The sequence below is a fragment of the Gossypium arboreum genome, chromosome 1 (assembly GCF_025698485.1).
Source record: "Gossypium arboreum isolate Shixiya-1 chromosome 1, ASM2569848v2, whole genome shotgun sequence".
NCBI classification, from domain to species: Eukaryota; Viridiplantae; Streptophyta; class Magnoliopsida; order Malvales; family Malvaceae; genus Gossypium; species Gossypium arboreum.
In genome coordinates this window covers 33,576,756-33,587,793 of record NC_069070.1, presented here as the reverse complement: position 1 = coordinate 33,587,793, position 11,038 = coordinate 33,576,756, and the positions used below count along the sequence as shown (strand labels likewise).

General features: G+C 37.2%; 2 non-coding genes across 2 annotated transcripts; one reads left to right on the top strand and one right to left on the bottom strand.

Annotated features, from left to right (window-relative positions):
• The first annotated feature begins 1,524 nt into the window (after positions 1 to 1,524).
• LOC128281593 (small nucleolar RNA R71) lies at positions 1,525 to 1,628 on the top strand. The gene has a single exon (XR_008271841.1). It is a non-coding gene; the product is annotated as a small nucleolar RNA R71 (small nucleolar RNA).
• Positions 1,629 to 9,442: 7,814 nt separating this feature from the next.
• Positions 9,443 to 9,549, bottom strand: LOC128282017 (small nucleolar RNA R71). The gene has a single exon (XR_008272324.1). It is a non-coding gene; the product is annotated as a small nucleolar RNA R71 (small nucleolar RNA).
• Positions 9,550 to 11,038: the final 1,489 nt, after the last annotated feature.

Here is an 11,038-nt window from a genome sequence, read left to right as displayed (position 1 = left end):
TTAGGTGTTAAACACTAAAATTTAAAGAAGTTAATACAGTTAGTGCTCGGATTGCCTCTTAAGAAGTGCTTATTTATATTTAAGCTCGACTTACCTTACCATTGAATGGTCATGGTGGTTCGAGGAGTTTATACTCCCCATTCCTACTGTGAATCTCATCAAAATAAGGTTTTAGGCAAGTATTGTTTACCTTAAAAGTGCCGATTTTAACTAGTACATCTTCAATAATACCCCTAGGAAATCTTATAGTTTTATCTGCTAATTGAATGCTTATCCTAGACTTTTTGGGTTTCCCAAGACCTAATTGTTTGAACATTTTTTAGGGCATGATGTTAATATAGCCCCTAAATCAGCTAAAGCATGATTAACATCTAAACTACCAATTAAGCAAGGAATTGTAAAACTCGCTGGATCTTTTAATTTGTTGGGTAGTTTATTCTGTAGAATAGCTGAGGAAACTGCGTTTAGCTCCACATGCGACGCCTCGTCCAACTGCCGCTTATTTGCTAAAAGCTCCTTTAAAAATTTTATTGTGTTTGGCATCTGCGATAGAGCTTCAATAAACGGTAAGTTAATATGTAATTTTTTTAAGAGTTTAAGGAATTTACCAAATTGTTCTTCTGAGCGGTCTTTCCTTGTTGCATTAGGGTATGGCACACGATGTTTGTATTCTGTACTTACCAGTTTCTGCTCATTGTGGTCTACCTCACATTTACCTTTGCTTATCTCAGTTTCTTGCCTTGGATCTGGCTCAGGCTTAATGAATCCTTCTTCATCTTGAACATTGATTGGGTTGAGTTGTTCCCTTGGGTTGGGTTCAGTATTACTTGGCAAGCTACCTTGTGGTCGTTTGGAGATTAGTTTGGACAGCTGGCCTATTTGAGTTTTGAGCCTTTGGATCGACGCTTGTTGATTTTTAAGTGCTGTCTCGGTGTTCTGGAAACGAGTTTCTGACACCAAAATAAATTTAGATAGCATCTCTTCAAAGTTCAGTTTCTTTTCCTGTTGATAGGGTGGTTGTTGAAAACCCGAAGGATGTTGTGGCCTTTGATTTCCTTGACTGCCCCACGAGAAATTGGGATGGTTCCTCCAACCTGCATTATAAGTGTTACTATATGGGTTATTTTAGGATCTAGAGTTATTGTTACCCATATATTGGACTTGTTCCTCCTCGATGCCAGGGTTGAAGGGTTGATATTCTGTGCATGCTCCTCCTCCATTCGAATCGCACCTCATCACTGGATGTACCTGCGAAGAACCAAGCAAACCATCAATCTTTTTATTTAGAAGTTCTACCTGGTTTGACAGCATAGTAACCGAATCGACGTTATAAACCCTGCTGTTTTAGTTGGGTTAGTCCTCATGACTTGTCATTGATAGTTATTCAATAACATCTCTTCAATAAATTCGTAAGCTTCTTCAGGTGTTTCGTTGTTGATGGTTCCCCCGGCTGCTGCATCAATCATCTGTCTTGTCGAGGGGTTCACACCATTGTAGAATGTTTGAACTTGCAACCATAGAGATAATCCATGGTGAGGACACTTCGCAGTAGGTCCTTGTATCTCTCCAATGCATCGTAAAGAGTTTCTAAGTCCATCTGCACAAAGAAAGAGATATCATTACATAATTTGGCTGTTTTAGCCGGTGAAAAATATTTTCATAAGAATTTTTTTGTCATTTGTTCCCAAGTAGTAATTGACCCTCGTGGTAACGAGTTCAACCACTGTTTAGCTTTGTTCCTCAATGAAAAAGGGAATAACCAAAGACGAATGGCATCGTTAGAAATGCCACTAATTTTAAATGTATCGCAGAATTCCAGGAAATTTTCCAAGTCAGTGTTTGGATCCTCATCCTGCAAACCATCAAACTGAGCAAATTGCTGTATCATTCGAATAGTGTTAGGTTTTAGTTCAAATTTATTCGCAGCAATAGCAGGCCTAACTATACTCGACTCAGTTCCTGTTAAAGTAGGTTTTGCATAATCATACATAGTATGTGGAGCAGGATTTTGATTAACAGCAATCGCAGGAGGTAGGGGATTTTCTTAGTTTTCAGCCATCTCCTCAGTTGGGGTTTGAATATCGTCCTCTTGCTCGTTCTCTGTGTATCTTAAGCTTCGCCTTATTTCTCTTTGGTTTCTGCGAACTGTGTGATCGATTTCTTCGTCAAAAAGTAGTGGTCTTGAAGGGTTTCTTCTAGTCATAAACTATAAAAACCTGCTAAGAGAAAGAGAAAGTAAATTAAATAATAATAAAATTAAAATTAAAATTAACTTGCAAGAAAAATAAATGGCTAAAGTAATAAAAATTGAGTGTTCCTAATATCTTAGTTCCCTGGCAACGGTGCCAAAAACATGATTGTGATATTCGCGTGATAAGTTTTATAAATTTATAATGAATCATTCTTGAAACTAACTATTATCACGATGAAGGCAAGTGTACCTATCGAACAATAGTATAGTTTTAGCAAGACCGGATTGTCGAACCCAAAGGATCTAAAAGTACTAGTAATGACTATCTTTTTATTATCTAGCCTAAGAATAATGGGGTTTGTTTTAACTAACTAATTAACTAAACTAAGAAATCACAGAAAATAGAATTGGGCAATGACTTTAGGAAAACTCGATTGATTGAGACAATACCTAAGAAAAAATCCACCTGGACTTCACTTGTTATTTGACTCTGAATCGGACGATTTATTCATTTGACTTGATCCGTAGAAATCCCTAAGTTATATTATTATCCCTCTCGAGACTAACAACGTCTAACCCTAGGTTGAATAATTGAAATATCTTTCTAATTAACTCCCTAGGATTGCGTTAACTCGATGTATGGATCCCCTTATTAGGTTTCACCCGAATCCGGCAAAATCTTGTCACCCAATCTCTAACCGCGCAACCAACTCTGCTTAATTATGACAAATGTACTCTTAGACAGGGTCTATTCCTCCTCTGGATAAGAGCTTAACTTGAATCAATATCATGTAATATCAAAACAAGAATTAAGAAGACATAATTAAGAACAAGTCAAATATTTATCATATTAAAAAAATAATAACAAGATTCGTCTTAGGGTTCATTCCCCTTAGGTATTTAGGGGATTTAGTTCATAAATAAAAAGGAAAACATCTCAGAAGAATAATGAATACAAAACATAAAGAAAACCCAAAACTCCTGAAGGGAAATTGAGGGGAGATCTTCAGTCTTGATGATTAATCCAACTTCTGAGATGGATCAATCGGCTTCCTTGAGCAGTTCCTTGCTTCCCTCTCTGTGTGTGTCATTTTCCTCCTCCTTTAGGGTGTATTTATAGGTTTTGGCATGCCTATGAACCCTTAAAATTGGCCTTTTCGAATTGGACTAAACTTGGGCTCGGCAGGGACATGCTCGTGTGACACGCCCGTGTGCGCGATTACTTCCGGCCGTGCTTGAGCCTATTAGAATGGCATGGGCGTGTGTTCTACCCGTGTGAGTCGTGCTTTGATTCTTCCAAATTGACACGGCCGTGTGGTCTGCCCGTGTGAGGAAGTCCAGGCCGTGTTGATTTCATACGTTGGCCCATTTTTTCCGTTTTTGGCCCGTTTCTCCTTCATTTTGCTCTCCTATGCTTGCCTAAGTATGAAACATGAAATTAAGGCATTAGGAGAATCAAATTCACCAATTCTAAGGAAAAATCATGTAAAAATATGAATAAATTATGGTTTATCACCCCTAGGTGTGGGCCACTACATTGACTAGGCTGTACTTGAAAAGATTCAGTTGACTGACGCAATCCGAGCCCTCCTAACGAATGACCCGTGGGGGCTCTTCTTTGAGATCGTCGAGTCGACGTATATCGAGTTCACATTGGAACTCTGCTCGACGTTCCATCTTAAGACCGTCATGACCAACTTCGACGATCCTGAAACGGTCCAGTTCCGCCTTGGTGGTCTAGAGCACCAGTTGAGCGTACCTGAGCTCGGGATTGCACTAGGGCTGTACACGGAGGAGTTCATAGATGACAATGAACTCGACACCCTCCACTACCACATCCACTACTCTCTTTCAAAGTGCTGGAGGGACCTCATCCCTGCCTTGGCCACCTACGGTCCTAGCTGCTGCAAGGGATTGGCTCTCCCTTCATCCTTGAGGTACCTACACGCCCTCTTGGCTCACACTCTGACGGGATGACGAGAGAGTACCGGCGTTGTCACCACCCATGACGCCTACTTCTTATGTAGCATAGCGAACGGGCACGTCCTCGACCTCACCTACTTCATTGCCTCGCCATCCGCCATCAAACAGAGCGACATCGGAGGGGGATCATCTCTATCAGTCCCTATGTGACTCGATTGGCACAACACTTCGGGCTCCTCAACACAGCGATACAATCATCCTCCCTCACTCTTATCGACTAGCTGTCCCCACAGGGCATCTCGAGCATGCTGAAAATGAGGATAATCAAGAAACGACGTGACAACTACCCTCCTCAGTACAGCCTCATCCAGTCCACCGAGGAAGAGGACCCAGAGGACATTACTGATGATGTCCCTCCACGTCTTGAGGACCCGCCGTCTCAGCCACCACCCATCCATTGTCCAATTCATGCGGCGGCTTCATTCTCTAAGATTTCTGAACACCTTACACGATTTGAGCAGCAATCTTTTCAGCGCTTTGATCACATTGATGCGACTCTACATCAGATTTGTCAGCACTTCCACATCTCATCGCCGCCACCACCTCACGAACCATCTGGCGATGACGATGTTTAAAAACTTTTTATTTATTAGTTTTATTCTCACTTTTATCTTTATTTATCTTATTTAAGTACTTTTTATTTCATTTTCCTTTATTATTTTAATTTTAGTTTTATAATTTTTATTGAATAATTTATAGTTTACTCTATTTCATTACGAGTAATTTTGCTTCCTTATATTTCCTAAAAAGTTCCTGATTCTATCACAGTTATAAAGAGTTCCAAAGCTCATCATCGCATAGGAACTAAAAACTCCACTGGCAAAGGTTCCCTACGACTGCCATGTCCTGCTCGACCACGATTATAGCTACCACCAGATATAATATTCTTTTGGCGCAGGACTTATGGACTAATCAACCTCTACCACCACCGGAGTATCCTTCTTCACTCTCATCATTTGCCTTAGCCAATTATTCTCCATAACTCCAAATCAAGGAGTTCATTCATCATTCAGGAAGTTTCACTTCTCTTCCTATCTTATGATTATTTATCTATATTTTTCAATATATCTATCTTTGTACATTGAGGGCAATGTAAATATTAAGTGTGGGGGTCTTTCATATCATCATTAGAAATCCCTGAATTTTGTCTTATTCTCACGTGAATCACTCATATCACTATTAGAATGAATTTTAATTAATTTATTATTTTTATTGATATGTCTTGAATTAAAACATAGGCATTTATGCATTGATTATTTAAACTTTAAGACATTACGGAATCCAGCATGATAACTTGAATTTTATTTTAGTTTGTTTCCTTAAGTGTAGGTATTATCGTGTGTTGAAATTCACAAGTTTAAATATCAAAAAGCCATAATTTTTGTGAGATCTTGAGCCTTTAGAGCATATTTTATTTCTTTCATGCTCACTTTTATTATGAGTGCGTCAGTATTGATTTGTTATTGTAGAACTTGCTTGATTATGCATGTCAAGACCACACCATTTGATTTGATATGCCAAGATGATAAAGGCACTTAGGTTTAACCCACTCACTCCACAAAAGCCTACCTTTATAATTAACCCTTAGGAAACCCCTTTGAGCCTAACAAACCATTAATTGATTTACCCTCAATATTAACCCATAACCCATTATTGTTGAAATCCCCTAATTTGATCCCTATTTTTGTCGAGATTTGATTTGAACTAATTGCTTAGCTATGTTTTCTTCTTCTATGTATTTGACTTGTTCTAAAAAAAAATTACTTCAACATATATTAATAGTAATTCGTCATTTTTTAGCTTGAGTGTTAATTCCATATTCTGAGAAGAAGCTCACTTGTATTCAACTGATAACTAGTTGTTTTTCTAGCTAGGTAATTTTTCAATTCAATCTCGATTCTAACCTTTTCCTTCAGCTTGTGACCACACCCCCTAACCAAAGCCATGTTACAACCCTCTAAAGACCTTTTTGATTGATGTATCAGCTCAATATATAGTGGTGGAGATTTGATTTTCAAGCAAGCCTATGGTAATAACTTTTCATATTGAATAATGAGTGCTTTAATTGATATCCTTAAACACCTTGAGTGATTTGAGTGAATCTTTAGTGAGGATGTTAAACTCTGTGATATTTTGATCAAAGGTAATCACTTAGGGTTAATTAGAAAGAGATTTCAATTAATCAACCTAGGGTTAGACGTTATTAGTCTCGAGAGAGATAATAATATAACTTATGGATTTCTGCGGATCAAGTCAAATGAATAAATCGTCTGATTTAGAGTCAAATAACAAGTGAAGTCTAGGTGGATTTTTCCTTGGGAATTGTCTTAATCAATCGAGTTTTCCCAAAAGATTTTTCCCAATCTTCTCTCTGTGCACTCTTAGTTTAGTAATTAGTTTAGATAACCAAATCTCTTAATTTCTAGGCTAGATAATAAAAAGAAGGTAAATTACTAGTACTCTTGGTTCCTTTGGGTTCAACAATCTGGTCTTGCTAAAGCTATACTACTGTTCAATAGGTACACTTGCCTTCATCGTGATAATAGTTAGTTTCAAGAACGATTAATTATAAATATTTAAAACCTATCGCGAATATCACGTACCAACTACCTATACTAGTTCAAAATATACCAATAATATTTTCAGATAAAACTTATCAGAGTTTCAAAACACTTACAGGGTAGGCGCCGGAGACTCAATGTACCACATACTTTGTCAAATTATTTAAAACCATTTGTAAATCAATTCTTTGAAACCAAACTTTTTAAAACCTAAAATTCACAGCCGTGTTTTGAAACCTAGCTCTGATACCACTAAATGTAACACCCCAAAATTGGCCTAGACATTATGGCTGAATCTGGCGATGTCACATGGAATGGAGTTTGAAAACGAGTTTGTCGAGTTAATACCGTTTCAGTTAACTAGTTTTATCTTAAGTCGGAGTAAAATGCATGTTCTTTATTATGTCTAAAGTCGTATCTTTTTAGCAGAAGCTTTGGTAACGTTTATTTTTTTTGAAAAACCGTTTGTGTTAAAAGAAATCTTTGCTTTAAACAAAACCGAGTTTTGATCGTTTAACCTTACTAGAACAGTAAAGCAGTTTAAAAACTCCAAATTTCAAAACCAATATCTAGTAATTTATAGCTGAGCTGCCAGATAATAGGCTTGAGAGCCTTTCATACACTTCCTCCAAATATCATCAACCCACCCTGATGCAATGCCAAATACAAAAACTGACATGCTAATATGTGATTATTAGTACATACATTCAATTTAGAATATATGCTTATTATTATCAGGCTCAGTACAGATATCATACAAACAATTCACAAATTTAAGGGTCTAAGGTTGCTTAGGAAGGTGAAAAGAGCAAGAAACGGGCCAAAAACACACAAAATGAGCCAAATTCAGTGTTTCACACGGCCTAGGCACTTCCATACGAGTAATCCACACGTCTGTGTAATACACACGGGCAGACCACACGCCTGTATGTCATTGCCGTGTTGACTAAAAACCAACTCAGAATTACACACTGCCTGAACACCTTCATACAGGCGTGGCACACGACCGTGTCCCTGTCAAGCTAAAGTCTAATTCTATTTGGAAAAGGCAAAATTTGGGCTATTTTGGGCATTCCAAGGTCTATATAAACACCCTAGAAGAGAATCAAGGGAGACACGGAGAATAGAAGGCAGAAAATACTCAAGAACAGCCACCGGGATCCACTCAGAAGGAGGATATACATCAAGACTGAAGATTTCCATCCAATTTCCTAGTTCTTTGGTTTTTTTTTTATGTTTTGTTGTTTTCCGATTTTTGAGATGTTTTCCATTATTATGAACTAAACTCCCTAAATACCTAAGGGAGATGAAATCTAAGACGAATCTTATTACTAATTGAGTTATATGATAAACACTTGTTCTTATTCTTAATTGTGAGTTTAACCCTTGTTTTAATATTTTAGGATATTAATTCAAGTTTTTGATGTACTTATTCAGTGGAGGAAAAGTCTCTGTTTAAGAGTAGATCATTTATAATTAAGCGGAGTTGCATGCAATACTAGAGATAGGACGACATAAATCTGCTGGATTAGAGTCAAATCTAATAAAGGAATCCATAGATCAAGTTAATGCGACAATAGGGATTTTAATTAGAAAGAGATTTCGATTAATCAACCTAGAGTCAGTTGTTTTTTGTCTCGATAATATAAATCAAGGATTTCTACGGATTAAGTCAAGTAAATAAATCGTCTAATTCAAAGGTAATAAGTGAAGTCTAGGTGGATTCTTCCTTGGGTATTGTCTTCTCCATCGGTTTTCTAAAAAGTATTTTCCAATTTTATTCTCTATCGTACTCTTAGTTAATTATAATCAGTTTTAGTTTAAAAACATCCTTTAATTCTTAGGTTAGATAATAAAAATATAGTAATTACTAGTACTTTTACTCCTCGTGATACGATATTCCCGGTCTCACCATAACTATACTATTGTTCGATAGGTGCGCTTGCCTTATTCGAATTTTTAGTTAGTTTCATGACCATCAAGTTTTTGGCACCATTGCCGGGGACTAACATATTAGGAACACTTAATTTTTATTACTTTAGCCATTTTTATTTTTATTGCAATTTAATTTTGTTTTTATTCACTAAATTTTCTTTTCTTTACTTCTGGCAGGTTTTTATACTTTATGACTAGAAGAAACCCGTCAGGACCTCTACTTTTTTATAGCGAAATCGAAAGCACAACTCGCAGAAAACCAAGAGAAATAAGGCGAAACCTACATTACATAGAGGAAGAGCGAGAGGCCAATATCCATACCACCACTAAGAAGATGGCTGAAAATCAGAATAATCCGCTACCTCTTGTGGTTGCTACAAATCCAGTAGATCAGAATCCCGCTCCTCGTACTATGTATGATTATGCTAAACCTATTTTAACAGGAGCTGAATTGAGTATAGTTAGACTTGCTGTTGCTGCAAATAATTTTGAACTGAAACCTAACACGATTCAAATGATACAACAGTTTGTTCAACTTAATGGTTTGCAGGACGAGGATCCAAACACTCATTTAGCAAATTTTCTAGAATTCTGCGACACTTTTAAGATTAATGGTGTTTCTGACGATGACATTCGCCTTTGGTTATTTCCTTTCTCATTAAGGAATAAGGGTAAACAGTGGTTGAACTTGTTACCATGAGGGTCAATCAACAATTGGGAACAAATGACGAAAAAATTTTTACTTAAATATTTTCCACCGGCTAAAACGACTAAATTAAGGAATGATATCTTTTCTTTTGTATAGATGGATCTAGAAACTCTTTATGATGCATGAGAGAGATACAATGATTTATTGAGAAGGTGCCTTCACCATGGGTTACCTCTATGGCTCCAGGTTCAGACTTTTTACAATATAGTGAACCCCTCAACAAGGAAACTTATCGATGAGCTGCCGGTGGAACTTTAAACAACAAAACACCTAAAGAGGCTTATGAATTTATTAAAGAGATGCCACTGAATAACTATCAGTGGCAAGTCATGAGAATGAAGCCGACAAAAGCAGTTGTTGTTTTCAACCTCGATGCGGTCACTATGCTATCTAACCAGGTAGAACTTATAAATAAAAAATTGATGGTTTGTGTGGTTCTACTCAGGTACATCCGGTGATGAGGTGTGATTCAAATGGAAGAGGAGTGCACAGTAGAGAGTATCCATCCTTCAACCCTAACACTGAGGAAGAACAAGTCCACTATATGGGTAATAATTCCTCAAAATAACCCGTATAGTAACACTTATAATGCAAGTTGGTTAGGGAGTATCCATCCAATTTCTCGTGTGGTGGTCAGGGAAATCAAAGGCCACAACATCCTCTAGGTTTTCAACAACCACCTTACCAACAAGAAAAGAAACCGAACCTTGAAGAAATGCTCAAAAAATTCATCTCAGTGTCAGAAACTTGTTTTTAGAATACCGAAACAGCGCTTAAGAATTGGCAAGCATCAATTCAAGGGCTCGAAACTCAAACAGGACAGCTTGCTAAGTTGATTTCTGAATGACCACAAAGAGCATGCCCAGTAACACAGAAACTAACCCAAGAGAGCAGCTTCACGCGATCACAGTTCGAGATGAAAAAGGGTTAGCTGAATCTGCAGCAGAACTGAGATGAGAAACTATGGTAAGCAATGGTAAAGTTGGGGTAAACCAGAATAAGCTTAATTCGGTCAATAAGGAATATAAACATCGTATGCCATACCCAAATGCGACAAGAAAAGATCACACAAATGAACGATTTGGTAAACTCCTTAAACTTTTGAAAAAATTACATATTAACCTACCGTTTATTGAAGCTCTTTCGCTGATGCACAATTCCGTAAAATTTTTAAAAGAGCTTTTAGCAAACAAGCGGAAGCTAGATGACTTGTCGCACGTAGAGCTCAACGCAGTTTGCTCAGCCATTTTTCAGAATAAGATACCAAACAAGTTGAAAGATCCAGGAAGTTTTACGATTCCCTATTTAATTGGTAGCTTAAATGTTAACAATGCTTTGGCTGATTTAGGGGCGAGCATTAATGTCATTCCCTATAAAATGTTTAAACAACTAGGTCTTGGAAACCAAAACAAACTAGGATGAGCATTCAATTGGAAGATAAAACAATTAGATTTCCTAGGGGTATAATTGAAGATGTGCTTGTCAAATTTGATAAATTTATCTTCCCAGTTGACTTTTTTGTTCTAAACTTGGATGAGGATAGTAACGTACCTTTAATTTTAGGAAGTCCCTTTTTAGCAATTGCTAGAACTATCATTGACGTTGGCACAGGTGAATTGATACTTCATGTAGGAGATGACATGATTAAACTTCAAGCTC